A 16,646-nucleotide genomic window follows, 5' to 3' on the forward strand; every position below is an offset into this window, starting at 1 on the left:
TAAAAAACACGAAAAAATTCACTTTTTGCAAAATTTCACCGAAACGTTATTTTCGTGTTTTACACACACAAACGCTATCAGATGAAGCTATTTGAGTGTATTTAAGTGTATTTCGTTATATGGCACATAATTTAACGCAGAGTTTATTAATGAAACTAGCAATACATAGTACAGTGCTTTCTTGTTAGATAGGTGACCCTGAAGGTTGAACTGACTCCACACCCTTCAGTTCCATGTTCCCTAGTTAGGGACGATGATGCTCAAGGTAGAACGAATTCGCCAGCCGATCAACCTTGAGCATCAACCTCCCTCTAAATGAAAGTCGCTATTTTTGTACCTTGAGGGTCATCTACCTTCAGGAAATAATAAATAAGTAACACAAACATGACTATGTACAAGGATGAAAATTGAATACAGGGCGCTGTTATCGAACTAATGTTGATTTTTTTTAAAATTTCCATATCAACCGATTAAGTTCTTTTTAGCACAGTTTGATACATATCAATGTCCTGCCTATATAAAAAGTTCGATATCACTGGAATCACTTTCCAGCGAGTTTCAGCGTATTGTTGCTGTAAGAGTGAAAACAAGCAGATTTTGACTAAAAAACACGAAAAAATTCACTTTTTGCAAAATTTCACGGAAACGTTATTTTCTTGTTTTAGACACACAAACGCAATCAGATGAAGCTATTTGAGTGAATTTAAGTGTATTTCGTTACATGGCACATAATTTAATGCAGAGGTTCTTAAAGAAACCAGCAATACATAGTACAGTGCTTTCTGCCTTGTTTGGACATTATGTCGTTAGAGGGCGCTGTAATCGAACTAATGTTGAATTTTTTAAAAATTTGCATATCACCCGATTAAATTCTTATTAGAACTTAATCGGGTGATAGATATCACTGCCCTATGCCTATATAAAAAGTTACACATCGCTGGAATCATTTTCCAGCGAGTATCAGCGTGTTCGTGCTGTAAGAGTGAAAACATGCAGGTTTTGACTAAAAAACACGAAAAAATTCACTTTTTGCAAAATTTCTCGGAAACGTTATTTTCGTGTTTTACACACACAAACGCTATCAGATGAAGCTATTTGAGTGTATTTAAGTGTATTTCGTTACATGGCACATAATTTAATGCAGAGGTTGTTAAAGAAACCAGCAATACATAGTACAGTGCTTTCTGCCTTGTTTGGACATTATGTAGTTATAGGGCGCTGTTATCGAACTAATGTTGAATTTTTTAAAAATTTGCATATCACCCGATTAAGTTCTTATTAGAACTTAATCGGGTGATAGATATCACTGCCCTATGCCTATATAAAAAGTTACATATCGCTGGAATCATTTTCCAGCGAGTATCAGCGTGTTCGTGCTGTAAGAGTGAAAACATGCAGGTTTTGACTAAAAAACACGAAAAAATTCACTTTTTGCATAATTTCACGGAAACGTTATTTTCGTGTTTTACACACACAAACGCTATCAGATGAAGCTATTTGAGTGTATTTAAGTGTATTTCGTTATATGGCACATAATTTAACGCAGAGTTTATTAATGAAACTAGCAATACATAGTACAGTGCTTTCTAGTTAGGAAGGTGACCCTGAAGGTTGAACTGAATCCACACCGTTCAGGTTCATGTTCCCTCGTTAGGGAGGATGAACCTGAAGGTTGAACTGACTCCACACCCTTCAGGTTCATGTACCCTAGTTATGGACGATGATGCTCAAGGTAGAACGAATTCGCCAGCCGATCAACCTTGAGCATCAACCTCCCTCTAAATGAAAGTCGCTATTTTTGTACCTTGAGGGTCATTTACCTTCAGAAAATAATAAATAAGTAACACAAACATGACTATGTATAAGGATGAAAATTGAATACAGGGCGCTGTTATCGAACTAATATTGATTTTTTTTAAAATTTCCATATCAACCGATTAAGTTCTTATTAGCACTGTTTGATACATATCAATGCCCTATGCCTATATAAAAAGTTTGATATCGCTGGAATCATTGTCCAGCGAGTATCAGCGTATTGGTGCTGTAAGAGTGAAAACAAGCAGATTTTGACTAAAAAACACGAAAAAATTCACTTTTTGCAAAATATCACGGAAACGTTATTTTCGTGTTTTACTCACATTAACGCTATCAGATGAAGCTATTTGAGTGTATTTAAGTGTATTTCGTTATATGGCACATAATTTAACGAAGAGGTTATTAATTAAACCAGCAATACATAGTACAGTTCTTTCTTGTTTGGAAGGTAACCCTGAAGGTTGAACTGAATCCACACCCTTCAGGTTCATGTTCCCTCGTTAGGGAGGATGAACCTGAAGGTTGAACTGACTTCACACCCTTCAGGTTCATGTTCCCTAGATAGGGATGATGATGCTCAAGGTAGAACGAAGTCGCCAGCAGATCTACCTTGAGCATCACCCTCCCTCTAAATGAAAGTCGTATTTTTGAACTTTGAGGGTCATCTACCTTCAGGATATATTTAATAAATGAGTAACACAAACATGACTATGTACAAGTATGAAAATTGAATACAGGGCGCTGTTATCGAACTAATGTTGATTTTTTTTAAATTTCCATATCATCCGATTATGTTCTTATTAGCACAGTTTGATACATATCAATGCCCTATGCCTATATAAAAGATTTGATATCGCTGGAATCATTTTCCAGCGAGTATCAGCGTATTGTTGCTGTAAGAGTGAAAACAAGCAGATTTTGACTAAAAAACACGAAAAAATGCACTTTGCAAAATTTCACGGAAACGTTATTTTCGTGTTTTACACGCACAAACGCTATCAGATGAAGCTATTTGAGTGTATTTAAGTGTATTTCGTTATATGGCACATAATTTAGCGCAGAGCTTATTAATGAAACCAACAATACATAGTACAGTGCATTCTTGTTTGGAAGGTAACCCTGAAGGTTGAACTGAATCCACACCCTTCAGGTTCATGTTCCCTCGTTAGGGAGGATGAACCTGAAGGTTGAACTGACTTCACACCCTTCAGGTTCATGTTCCCTAGTTAGGGATGATGATGCTCAAGGTAGAACGAAGTCGCCAGCCGATGTACCTTGAGCATCACCCTCCCTCTAAATGAAAGTCGCTATTTTTGTACCGTAAGGGTCATCTACCTTCAGGAAATATTTAATAAATGAGTAACACAAACATGACTATGTACAAGTATGAAAATTGAATACAGGGCGCTGTCACTAAACTAATTTTGATTTTTTTTAAATTTCCATATCATCCGATTAAGTTCTTATTAGCATAGTTTGATACATATCAATGCCCTATGCCTATATAAAAAGTTTAGTATCACTGGAATCATTTTCCAGCGAGTATCAGCGTATTGTTTCTGTAAGAGTGAAAACAAGCAGATTTTGACTAAAAAACACGAAAAAATTCACTTTTTGCAAAATATCACGGAAACGTTATTTTCGTGTTTTACACACACAAACGCTATCAGATGAAGCTATTTGAGTGTATTTAAGTGTATTTCGTTATATGGCACATAATTTAACGCAGAGGTTATTAATGAAACCAGCAATACATAGTACAGTGCTTTCTTGTTTGGAAGGTGACCCTGAAGGTTGAACTGAATCCACACCCTTCAGGTTCATGTTCCCTAGTTAGGGACGATGATGCTCAAGGTAGAACGAATTCGCCAGCCGATCAACCTTGAGCATCAACCTCCCTCTATATGAAAGTCGCTATTTTTGTACCTTGAGGGTCATCTACCTTCAGGAAATATTTAATAAATGAGTAACACAAACATGACTATGTACAAGTATGAAAATTGAATACAGGGCGCTGTTATCGAACTAATGTTGATTTTTTTTAAAATTTCCATATCATCCGTTTAAGTTCTTATTAGCATAGTTTGATACATATCAATGCCCTATGCCTATATAAAAAGTTTGGTATCACTGGAATCATTTTCCAGCGAGTATCACCGTATTGGTTCTGTAAGAGTGAAAAGCAGGTTTTGACTAAAAAACAAGAAAAAATTCACTTTTTGCAAAATTTCACGGAAACGTTATTTTCGTCTTGTACACACACAAACGCTATCAGATAAAGCTATTTGAGTGTATTTAAGTGTATTTCGTTGTATTACACATAATTTAACGCAGATGTTGTTAAAGAAACCAGCAATACATAGTACAGTGCTTTCTGCCTTGTTTGGACATTATGTCGTTAGAGGGCGCTGTTATCGAACTAATATTGAATTTTTTAAAAATTTGCATATCACCCGATTAAGTTCTTCTTAGCACAGTTTGGTAGATATCAATGCCCTATGACTATATAAAAAGTTACATATCGCTCGAATCATTTTCCACAGAGTATCAGCTTATTCTTGCTGTAAGAGTGAAAATAAGCAGGTTTTGACTAAAAAACACGAAAAAATTCACTTTTTGCAAAATTTCACGGAAACGTTATTTTCGTGTTTTACACACACATCCGCTATCAGATGAAGCTATCTGAGTGTATTTAAGTGTATTTCGTTATATGGCACATAATTTAACGCAGAGGTTGTTAAAGAAACCAGCAATACATAGTACAGTGCTTTCTGCCTTGTTTGGACATTATGTCGTTAGAGGGCGCTGTTATAGAACTAATGTTGAATTTTTTAAAAATATGCATATCACCCGATTAAGTTCTTATTAGCGCAGTTTGATAGATATAAATGCCCTATGACTATATAAAAAGTTACATATCGCTGGAATCATTTTCCAGCGAGTATCAGTTTATTCGTCCTGTAAGAGTGAAAACAAGCAGGTTTTGACTAAAAAACACGAAAAAATTAACTTTTTGCAAAATTTCACGGAAACGTTATATTCGTGTTTTATACACACAAACGCTATCAGATGAAGCTATTTGAGTGTATTTAAGTGTATTTCGTTATATGGCACATAATTTAACGCAGAGGTTATTAATGAAACCAGCAATACATAGTACAGTGCTTTCTTGTTTGGAAGGTGACCCTGAAGGTTGAACCGAATCCACACCCTTCAGGTTCATGTTCCCTCGTTAGGGAGGATGACCCTGAAGGTTGAACTGACTCCACACCCTTCAGGTTCAGGTTCCCTAGTTAGGGACGATGATGCTCAAGGTAGAACGAATTCGCCAACCGATCTACCTTGAGCCTCACCCTCCCTCTAAATGAAAGACGCTATTTTTGTACCTTGAGGTTCATCTACCTTCAGGAAATATTTAATAAATGAGTAACACAAACATGACTATGTAAAAGGATGAAAATTGAATACAGGGCGCTGTTCTCGAACTAATGTGGATTTTTTTTTAAATTTCCATATCATCCGATTGTTCTTATTAGCGCAGTTTGATAGATATCAATGCCCTATGCCTATATAAAAAGTTACATATCGCTCGAATCATTTTCCAGCGAGTCTCAGCGTATTCGTGCTGAAAGAGTGAAAACAAGCAGGTTTTGACTAAAAAACACGAAAAAATTCACTTTTTGCAAAATTTCACGGAAACGTTATATTCGTGTTTTATACACACAAACGCTATCAGATGAAGCTATTTGAGTGTATTTAAGTGTATTTCGTTATATGGCACATAATTTAACGCAGAGGTTATTAATGAAACCAGCAATACATAGTACAGTGCTTTCTTGTTTGGAAGGTGACCCTGAAGGTTGAACCGAATCCACACCCTTCAGGTTCATGTTCCCTCGTTAGGGAGGATGACCCTGAAGGTTGAACTGACTCCACACCCTTCAGGTTCATGTTCCCTAGTTAGGGACGATGAGGCTCAAGGTAGAACGAATTCGCCAACCGATCTACCTTGAGCATCACCCTCCCTCTAAATGAAAGTCGCTATTTTTGTACCTTCAGGGTCATCTACCTTCAGGAAATATTTAATAAATGAGTAACACAAACATGACTATGTAAAAGGATGAAAATTGAATACAGGGCGCTGTTATCGAACTAATGTTGATTTTTTTTAAAATTTCCATATCAAACGATTAAGTTCTTATTAGCACAGTTTCAAACATATCAATGCCCTATGCCTATATAAAATGTTTTATATCGCTGGAATCATTTTCCAGCGAGTATCAGCGTATTGGTGCTGTAAGAGTGAAAACAAGCAGGTTTTGACTAAAAAACACGAAAAAATTCACTTTTTGCAAAATTTCACGGAAACGTTATTTTCGTGTTTTACACACACAAACGCTATCAGATGAAGCTATTTGAGTGTATTTAAGTGTATTTCGTTATATGGCACATAATTTAACGCAGAGGTTGTTAAAGAAACCAGCAATACATAGTACAGTGCTTTCTGCCTTGTTTGGACATTATGTCGTTAGAGGGCGCTGTTAACGAACTAATGTTGAATTTTTTAAAAACTTGCATATCACCCGATTAAGTTCTTATTAGCGCAGTTTGATAGATATCACTGCCCTATGCCTATATAAAAAGTTACATATCGCTCGAATCATTTTCCAGCGAGTATCAGTTTATTCGTGCTGTAAGAGTGAAAACAAGCAGGTTTTGACTAAAAAACACGAAAAAATTCACTTTTTGCAAAATTTCACGGAAACGTTATTTTCGTGTTTTACACACACAAACGCTATCAGATGAAGCTATTTGAGTGTATTTAAGTGTATTTCGTTATATGGCACATAATTTAACGCAGAGGTTATTAATGAAACCAGCAATACATAGTACAGTGCTTTCTTGTTTGGAAGGTGACCCTGAAGGTTGAACTGAATCCACACCCTTCAGGTTCATGTTCCCTCGTTAGGGAGGATGAACCTGAAGGTTGAACTGACTCCACACCCTTCAGGTTCATGTTCCCTAGTTAGGGACGATGATGCTCAAGGTAGAACGAATTCGCCAGCCGATCAACCTTGAGCATCAACCTCCCTCTAAATGAAAGTCGCTATTTTTGTACCTTGAGGGTCATCTACCTTCAGGAAATAATAAGTAACACAAACATGACTATGTACAAGGATGAAAATTGAATACAGGACGCTGTTATCGAACTAATGTTGATTTTTTTTTAAATTTCCATATCAACCGATTAAGTTCTTATTAGCACAGTTTGATACATATCAATGCCCTATGCCTATATAAAAAGTTTGATATCGCTGGAATCATTTTCCAGCGAGTATCAGCGTATTGGCGCTGTAAGAGTGAAAACAAGCAGATTTTGACTAAAAAACTCGAAAAAATTCACTTTTTGCAAAATTTCACTTAAACGTTATTTTCGTGCTTTACACACACAAACGCTATCAGATGAAGCTATTTGAGTGTATTTAAGTGTATTTCGTTATATGGCACATAATTTAACGCAGAGGTTATTAATGAAACCAGCAATACACAGTACAGTGCTTTCTTGTTTGGAAGGTGACCCTGAAGGTTGAACTGAATCCACACCCTTCAGGTTCATGTTCCCTCGTTAGGGTGGATGACCCTGAAGGTTGAACTGACTCCACACCCTTCAGGTTCATGTTCCCTAGTTAGGGACGATGATACTCAAGGTAGAACGAAGTTGCCAACCGATCTACCTTGAGCATCACCCTAACTCTAAATGAAAGTCGCTATTTTTGTACCTTGAAGGCCATCTACCTTCAGGAAATATTTAATAAATGAGTAACACAAACATGACTATGTAAAAGGATGAAAATTGAATACAGGGCGCTGTTATCGAACTAATGTTGATTTTTTTTAAATTTCCATATCAACCGATTAAGTTCTTATTAGCACAGTTTCATACATATCAATGCCCTATGCCTATATAAAAAGTTTCATATCGCTAGAATCATTTTCCAGCGAATATCAGCGTATTGATTCTGTAAGAGTGAAAACAAGCAGATTTTGACTAAAAAACACGAAAAAATTCACTTTTTGCAAAATTTCACGGAAACGTTATATTCGTGTTTTACACACACAAACGCTATCAGATGAAAATATTTGAGTGTATTTAAGTGTATTTCGTTATATGGCACATAATTTAACGCAGAGGTTATTAATGAAACCAGCAATACATAGTACAGTGCTTTCTTGTTTGGAAGGTGACCCTGAAGGTTGAATTGAATCCACACCCTTCAGGTTCATGTTCCCTCGTTAGGGAGGATGAACCTGAAGGTTGAACTGACTCCACACCCTTTAGGTTCATGTTCCCTAGTTAGGGACGATGATGCTCAAGGTAGAACGAATTCGCCAGCCGATCAACCTTGAGCATCAACCTCCCTCTAAATGAAAGTCGCTATTTTTTTACCTTGAGGGTCATCTACCTTCAGGAAATAATAAGTAACGCAAACATGACTATGTACAAGGATGAAAATTGAATACAGACGCTGTTATCGAACTAATGTTGATTTTTTTTTAAATTTCCATATCAACCGATTAAGTTCTTATTAGCACAGTTTGATACATATCAATGCCGTATGCCTATATAAAATATTTGATATCGCTGGAATCATTTTCCAGCGAGTATCAGCGTATTGGCGCTGTAAGAGTGAAAACAAGCAGATTTTGACTAAAAAACTCGAAAAAATTCGCTTTTTGCAAAATTTCACTTAAACGTTATTTTCGTGCTTTACACACACAAACGCTATCAGATGAAGTTATTTGAGTGTATTTAAGTGTATTTCGTTATATGGCACATAATTTAACGCAAAGGTTATTAATGAAACCAGCAATACATAGTACAGTGCTTTCTTGTTTGGAAGTTGACCCTGAAGGTTGAACTGAATCCACACCCTTCAGGTTCATGTTCCCTCTTTAGGGAGGATGAACCTGAAGGTTGAACTGACTTCACACCCTTCAGGTTCATGTTTCCTAGTTAGGGATGATGATGCTCAAGGTAGAACGAAGTCGCCAGCCGATCTACCTTGAGCATCACCCTCCCTCTAAATGAAAGTCGCTATTTCTGTACCTTGATGGTCATCTACCTTCAGGAAATAAGTAACACAAACATGACTATGTACAAGGATGAAAATTGAATACAGGGCGCAGTTCTCGAACTAATGTGGATTTTTTTTTAAATTTCCATATCATCCGATTAAGTTCTTATTAGCGCAGTTTGATAGATATCAATGCCCTATGCCTATATAAAAAGTTACATATCGCTCGAATCATTTTCCAGCGAGTCTCAGCGTATTCGTGCTGAAAGAGTGAAAACAAGCAGGTTTTGACTAAAACACACGAAAAAATTCACTTTTTGCAAAATTTCACGGAAACGTTATATTCGTGTTTTATACACACAAACGCTATCAGATGAAACTATTTGAGTGTATTTAAGTGTATTTCGTTATGTGGCACATAATTTAACGCAGAGGTTATTAATGAAACCAGCAATACATAGTACAGTGCTTTCTTGTTTGGAAGGTGACCCTGAAGGTTGAACCGAATCCACACCCTTCAGGTTCATGTTCCCTCGTTAGGGAGGATGACCCTGAAGGTTGAACTGACTCCACACCCTTCAGGTTCATGTTCCCTAGTTAGGGACGATGATGCTCAAGGTAGAACGAATTCGCCAACCGATCTACCTTGAGCATCACCCTCCCTCTAAATGAAAGTCGCTATTTTTGTACCTTGAGGGTCATCTACCTTCAGGAAATATTTAATAAATGAGTAACACAAACATGACTATGTAAAAGGATGAAAATTGAATACAGGGCGCTGTTATCGAACTAATGTTGATTTTTTTTAAAATTTCCATATCAAACGATTAAGTTCTTATTGGCACAGTTTGATACATATCAATGCCCTATGCCTATATAAAAAGATTGATATCGCTGGAATCAATTTCCAGCGAGTATCAGCGTATTGGTGCTGTAAGAGTGAAAACAATCAGATTTTGACTAAAAAACACGAAAAAATTCACTTTTTGCAAAATTTTACGGAAACGTTATTTTCGTGTTTTACACACACAAACGCTATCAGATGAAGCTGTTTGAGTGTATTTAAGTGTATTTCGTTATATGGCACATAATTTAACGCAGAGGTTATTAATGAAACCAGCAATACATAGTACAGTGCTTTCTTGTTTGGAAGGTGACCCTGAAGGTTGAACTGAATCCACACCCTTCAGGTTCATGTTCCCTCTTTAGGGAGGATGAACCTGAAGGTTGAACTGACTTCACACCCTTCAGGTTCATGTTCCCTAGTTAGGGATGATGATGCTCAAGGTAGAACGAAGTCGCCAGCAGATCTACCTTGATCATCACCCTCCCTTAAATGAAAGTCGCTATTTCTGTACCTTGATGGTCATCTACCTTCAGGAAATAAGTAACACAAACATGACTATGTAAAAGGATGAAAATTGAATACAGGGCGCTGTTCTCGAACTAATGTTGATTTTTTTTAAAATTTCCATATCATCAGATTAAGTTCTTATTAGCATAGTTTGATACATATCAATGCCCTCTGCCTATATAAAAAGTTACATATCAATCGAATCATTTTCCAGCGAGTATCAGCGTATTCGTGCTGTAAGAGTGAAAACAAGCAAGTTTTGACTAAAAAAAACGAAAAAATTCACTTTTTGCAAAATTACACGGAAACGTTATTTTCGTGTTTTCACACACAAACGCTGGCAGATGATGCTATTTGAGTGTATTTAAGTGTTTTTCGTTATATAACACATAATTTAACGCAGAGTTTATTAATGAAACTAGCAATACATAGTACAGTGCTTTCTTGTTAGGAAGGTGACACTGAAGGTTGAACTGAATCCACACCCTTCAGGTTCATGTTCCCTCGTTAGTGAGGATGAACCTGAAGGTTGAACTGACTCCACACCCTTCAGGTTCATGTTCCCTAGTTAGGGACGATGATGCTCAAGGTAGAACGAATTCGCCAGCCGATCAACCTTGAGCATCAACCTCCCTCTAAATGAAAGTCGCTATTTTTGTACCTTGAGGGTCATCTACCTTCAGGAAATAAATGTAACACAAACATGACTATGTATAAGGAAGAAAATTGAATACAGGGCGCTGTTATCGAACTAATGTTGATTTTTTTTAAAATTTCCATATCATCAGATTAAGTTCTTATTAGCATAGTTGGATACATATCAATGCCCTATGCCTATATAAAAAGTTTGGTATCACTGGAATCATTTTCCAGCGAGTATCAGCGTGTTGTTTCTGTAAGAGTGAAAACAAGCAGATTTTGACTAAAAAACACGAAAAAATTCCCTTTTTGCAAAATTTCACGGAAACGTTATTTTCGGGTTTTACACATACAAACGCTATCAGATGAACCTATATGAGTGTATTTAAGTGTATTTCGTTATATGGCACATAATTTAACGCAGAGGTTATTAATGAAACCAGCAATACATAGTGCAGTGCTTTCTTGTTTGGAAGGTGACCCTGAAGGTTGAACTGAATCCACACCCTTCAGGTTCATGTTCCCTAGTTAGGGATGATGATGCTCAAGGAACAACGAAGTCGCCAGCCGATCTACCTTCAGCATCACCCTCCCTCTAAATGAAAGTCGCTATTTTTGTACCTTGAGGGTCATCTACCTTCAGGAAATATTTAATAAATGAGTAACACAAACATGACTATGTACAAGTATGAAAATTGAATACAGAGCGCTGTTATCGAAATAATTTTGATTTTTTTTAAAATGTCCATATCATCAGTTTAAGTTCTTATTTGCATAGTTTGATATATATCAATGCCCTATGACTATATAAAAAGTTTTGTATCACTGGAATCATTTTCCAGCGAGTATCAGCGTATTGTTGCTGTAAGAGTGAAAACAAGCAGATTTTGACTAAAAAACACGAAAAAATTCACTTTTTGCAAAATTTCACGGAAACGTTATTTTCGTGTTTTACACACACAAACGCAATCAGATGAAGCTATTTGAGTGTATTTAAGTATATTTAGTTGTATGGCACATAATTTAACACAGATGTTGTTAAAGAAACCAGCAATACATAGTACAGTGATTTCTGCCTTGTTTGGACATTATGTCGTTAGAGGGCGCTGTTATCGAACTAATGTTGAATTTTTTAAAAATTTGCATATCACCCAATTAAGTTCTTATTAGCGCAGTTTGAGAGATATCAATGCCCTATGCCTATATAAAAAGTTACATATCGCTCGAATCATTTTCCAGCGAGTATCAGCGTATGCGTGCTGTAAGAGTGAAAACAAGCAAGTTTTGACTAAAAAACACGAAAAAATTCACTTTTTGCAAAATTACACGGAAACATTATTTTCCTGTTTTACACACACAAACGCTGGCAGATGGAGCTATTTGAGTGTATTTAAGTGTATTTCGTTATATGGCACATAATTTAACCCAGAGTTTATTAATGAAACTAGCAATACATAGTACAGTGCTTTCTTGTTAGGAAGGTGACCCTGAAGGTTGAACTGAATCCACACCCTTCAGGTTCATGTTCCCTCGTTAGGGAGGATGAACCTGAAGGTTGAACTGACTCCACACCCTTCAGGTTCATGTTCCCTAGTTAGGGACGATGATGCTCAAGGTAGAACGAATTCGCCAGCCGATCAACCTTGAGCATCAACCTCCCTCTAAATGAAAGTCGCTATTTTTGTACCTTGAGGGTCATCTACCTTCAGGAAATAAATGTACCACAAACATGACTATGTACAAGGATGAAAATTGAATACAGGGCGCTGTTATCGAACTAATGTTGATTTTTTTTTAAATTTCCATATCATCCGATTAAGTTCTTATTATCATAGTTTGATACATATCAATGCCCTATGCCTATATAAAACGTTTGGTATCACTGGAATCATTTTCCAGCGAGTATCAGCGTATTGTTGCTGTAAGAGTGAAAACAAGCAGATTTTGACTAAAAAACACGAAAAAATTCACTTTTTGCAAAATTTCATGGAAACGTTATTTTCGTGTTTTTTTCACACAAAAACGCTAACAGATGAAGCTATTTGAGTGAATTTAAGTGTATTTCGTTATTGGGCACATAATTTAACGCAGAGCTTAGTAATGAAACCAGCAATACATAGTACAGTGCTTTCTTGTTTGGAAGTTGACCCTGAAGGTTGAACTGAATCCACACCCTTCAGGTTCATGATCCCTCGTTAGGGAGGATGAACCTGAAGGTTGAACTGACTTCACACCCTTCAGGTTCATGTTCCCTAGTTAGGGATGATGAAGCTCAAGGTAGAAAAAAGTCGCCAGCCGATCTACCTTGAGCATCACCCTCCCTCTAAATGAAAGTCGCTATTTTTGTACCTTGAGGATCATCTACCTTCAGGAAATATTTAATAAATGAGTAACACAAACATGACTATGTACAAGTATGAAAATTGAATACAGGGCGCTGTTATCGAACTAATGTTGATTTTTTTTAAAATTTCCATATCATCCGATTAAGTTCTTATTAGTTTGATACATATCAATGCCCTATGCCGACATAAAAAGATTGGTATCACTGGAATCATTTTCCAGCGAGTATCAGCGTATTGTTGCTGTAAGAGTGAAAAATAGCAGATTTTGACTAAAAAACACGAAAAAATTCACTTTGCAAAATTTAACGGAAAGGTTATTTTCGTGTTTTACACACACAAACGCTATCAAATGAAGCTATTTGAGTGTATTTAAGTGTATTTCGTTATATGGCACATAATTTAACGCAGAGTTTATTAATGAAACTAGCAATACATAGTACAGTGTTTTCTTGTTTGGAAGGTGACCCTGAAGGTTGAACTTAATCCACACCCTTCAGTTTCATATTCCCTCGTTAGGGAGGATGAACCTGAAGGATGAACTGACTTCACACCCTTCAGGTTCATGTTCCCTAGTTAGGGATGATGATGCTCAATGTAGAACGAAGTCGCCAGCCGATCTACCTTGAGCATCACCCTCCCTCTAAATGAAAGTCGCTATTTTTGTACCTTGAGGGTCATCTACCGTCAGGAAATAATAAATGAGTAACACAAACATGACGATGTACAAGTATGAAAATTGAATACAGGGCGCTGTTATCGATCTAATGTTGATTTTTTTTTAAATTTCCATATCATCAGTTTAAGTTCTTATTAGCATAGTTTGATATATATCAATGCCCTATGATTATATAAAAAGTTTGGTATCACTGGAATCATTTTCCAGCGAGTATCAGCGTATTGTTGCTGTAAGAGTGAAAACAAGCAGATTTTGACTAAAAAACACGAAAAAATTCACTTTTTGCAAAATTTCACGGAAACGTTATTTTCGTGTTTTACACACACAAACGCTATCAGATGAAGCTATTTGAGTGCATTTAAGTGTATTTCGTTATATGGCACATAATTTAACACAGAGGTTATTAATGAAACCAGCAATACATAGTACAGTGCTTTCTTCTTTGGAAGGTGACCCTGAAGGTTGAAATGAATCCACACCCTTCAGGTTCATGTTCCCTCGTTAGGGAGGATGAACCTGAAGGTTGAACTGACTTCACACCCTTCAGTTTCATGTTCCCTAGTTAGGGATGAAGATGCTCAAGGTAGAACGAAGTCGCCAGCCGATCTACCTTGAGCATCACCCTCCCTCTAAATGAAAGTCGCTATTTTTGTACATTGAGGGTCATCTACCTTCAGGAAATATTTAATAAATGAGTAACACAAACATGACTATGTACAAGTATGAAAATTGAATACAGGGCGCTGTTATCGAACTAATGTTGATTTTTTTTAAAATTTCCATATCATCAGATTAAGTTCTTATTAGCATAGTGATACATATCAATGCCATATGCCGATATAAAAAGTTTGGTATCACTGGAATCATTTTCCAGCGAGTATCAGCGTATTGTTGCTGTCAGAGTGAAAACAAGCAGATTTTGACTAAAAAACACGAAAAAATTCACTTTTTGCAAAATATCACGGAAACGTTATTTTCGTGTTTAGCACACACAAACGCTATCAGATGAAACTATTTCAGTGTATATAAGTGTATTTAGTTATATGGCACATAATTTAACGCAGAGGTTATTAATGAAACCAGCAATACATAATGTAGTGCTTTCTTGTTTGGAAGATGACCCTGAAGGTTGAACTGAATCCACACCCTTCAGGTTCATGTTCCCTCGTTAGGGATGATGAACCTGAAGGTTGAACTGACTTCACACCCTTCAGGTTCATGTTTCCTAGTTAGGGATGATGATGCTCAAGGTAGAACGAAGTCGCCAGCCGAACTGCCTTGAGCATCATCCTCCCTCTAAACGAAAGTCGCTATTTTTGTACCTTGAGGGTCATCTACCTTCAGGAAATAATAAATGAGTAACACAAACATGACTATGTACAAGTATGAAAATTGAATACAGGGCGCTGTTATCGAACTAATATTGATTTTTTTTTAAATTTCCATATCATCCGATTAAGTTCTTATTAGAATAGTTTGATACACCTCAATGCCCTCTGCCTAAATAAAAAGTTTGATATCACTGGAATCATTTTCCAGCGAGTTTCAGCGTATTGTTGCTATAAGAGTGAAAACAAGCAGATTTTAATTAAAAAACACGAAAAAATTCACTTTTTGCAAAATTTCACGGAAACGTTATTTTCGTGTGTTACATACACAAACGCTATCAGATGAAGCAATTTGAGTGTATTTAAGTGTATTTCGTTATATGGCACATAATTTAACGCAGAGGTTATTAATGAAACCAGCAATACATAGTACAGTGCTTTCTTGTTTGGAAGGTGGCCCTGAAGGTTGAACTGAATCCACACCCTTCAGGTTCATGTTCCCTCGTTAGGGAGGATGAACCTGAAGGTTGAACTGACCACACCCTTTAGGTTCATGTTCTCTAGTTAGGGATGATGATGCTCAAGGTAGAACGAAGTCGCCAGCCGATTTACCTTGAGCATCACCCTCCCTCTAAATGAAAGTCGCTATTTTTGTACGTTGAGGGTCATCTACCTTCAGGAAATATTTAATAAATGAGTAACACAAACATGCCTATGTACAAGGATGAAAATTGAATACAGGGCGCTGTTATCGAACTAATGTTTATTTTTTTTTAAATTTCCATATCATCCGATTAAGTTCCTATTAGCATAGTTTGATACATATCAATGCCCTATGCCTATATAAAAAGTTTGGTATCACTGGAATCATTTTCCAGCGGGTATCAGCGTACTGTTGCTGTAAGAGTGAAAACAAGCAGATTTTGACTAAAAAACACGAAAAAATTCACTTTTTGCAAAATTTCACGGAAACGTTATTTTCGTGTTTTACACACACAAACGCTATCAGATGAAGCTATTTCAGTGTATTTAAGTGTATTTCGTTATATAGCACATAATTTAACGCACAGGTTATTAATGAAACCAGCAATACATAGTACAGTGCTTTCTTGTTTGGTAGGTGACCCTGAAGGTTGAACTGAATCCACACCCTTCAGGTTCATGTCCCCTCGTTAGGGAGGATGAACCTGAAGGTTGAACTGACTCCACACCCTTCAGGTTCATGTACCCTAGTTATGGACGATGATGCTCAAGGTAGAACGAATTCGCCAGCCGATCAACCTTGAGCATCAACCTCCCTCTAAATGAAAGACGCTATTTTTGTACCTTGAGGGTCATTTACCTTCAGAAAATAATAAATAAGTAACACAAACTTGACTATGTATAAGGATGAAAATTGAATACAGGGCGCTG

Source organism: Typopeltis vanoorti, chromosome 23 (assembly GCF_054136105.1).
Source record: "Typopeltis vanoorti isolate ZY-2024b chromosome 23, IOZ_Tvanoo_1.0, whole genome shotgun sequence".
Taxonomy (NCBI): Eukaryota; Metazoa; Arthropoda; class Arachnida; order Uropygi; family Thelyphonidae; genus Typopeltis; species Typopeltis vanoorti.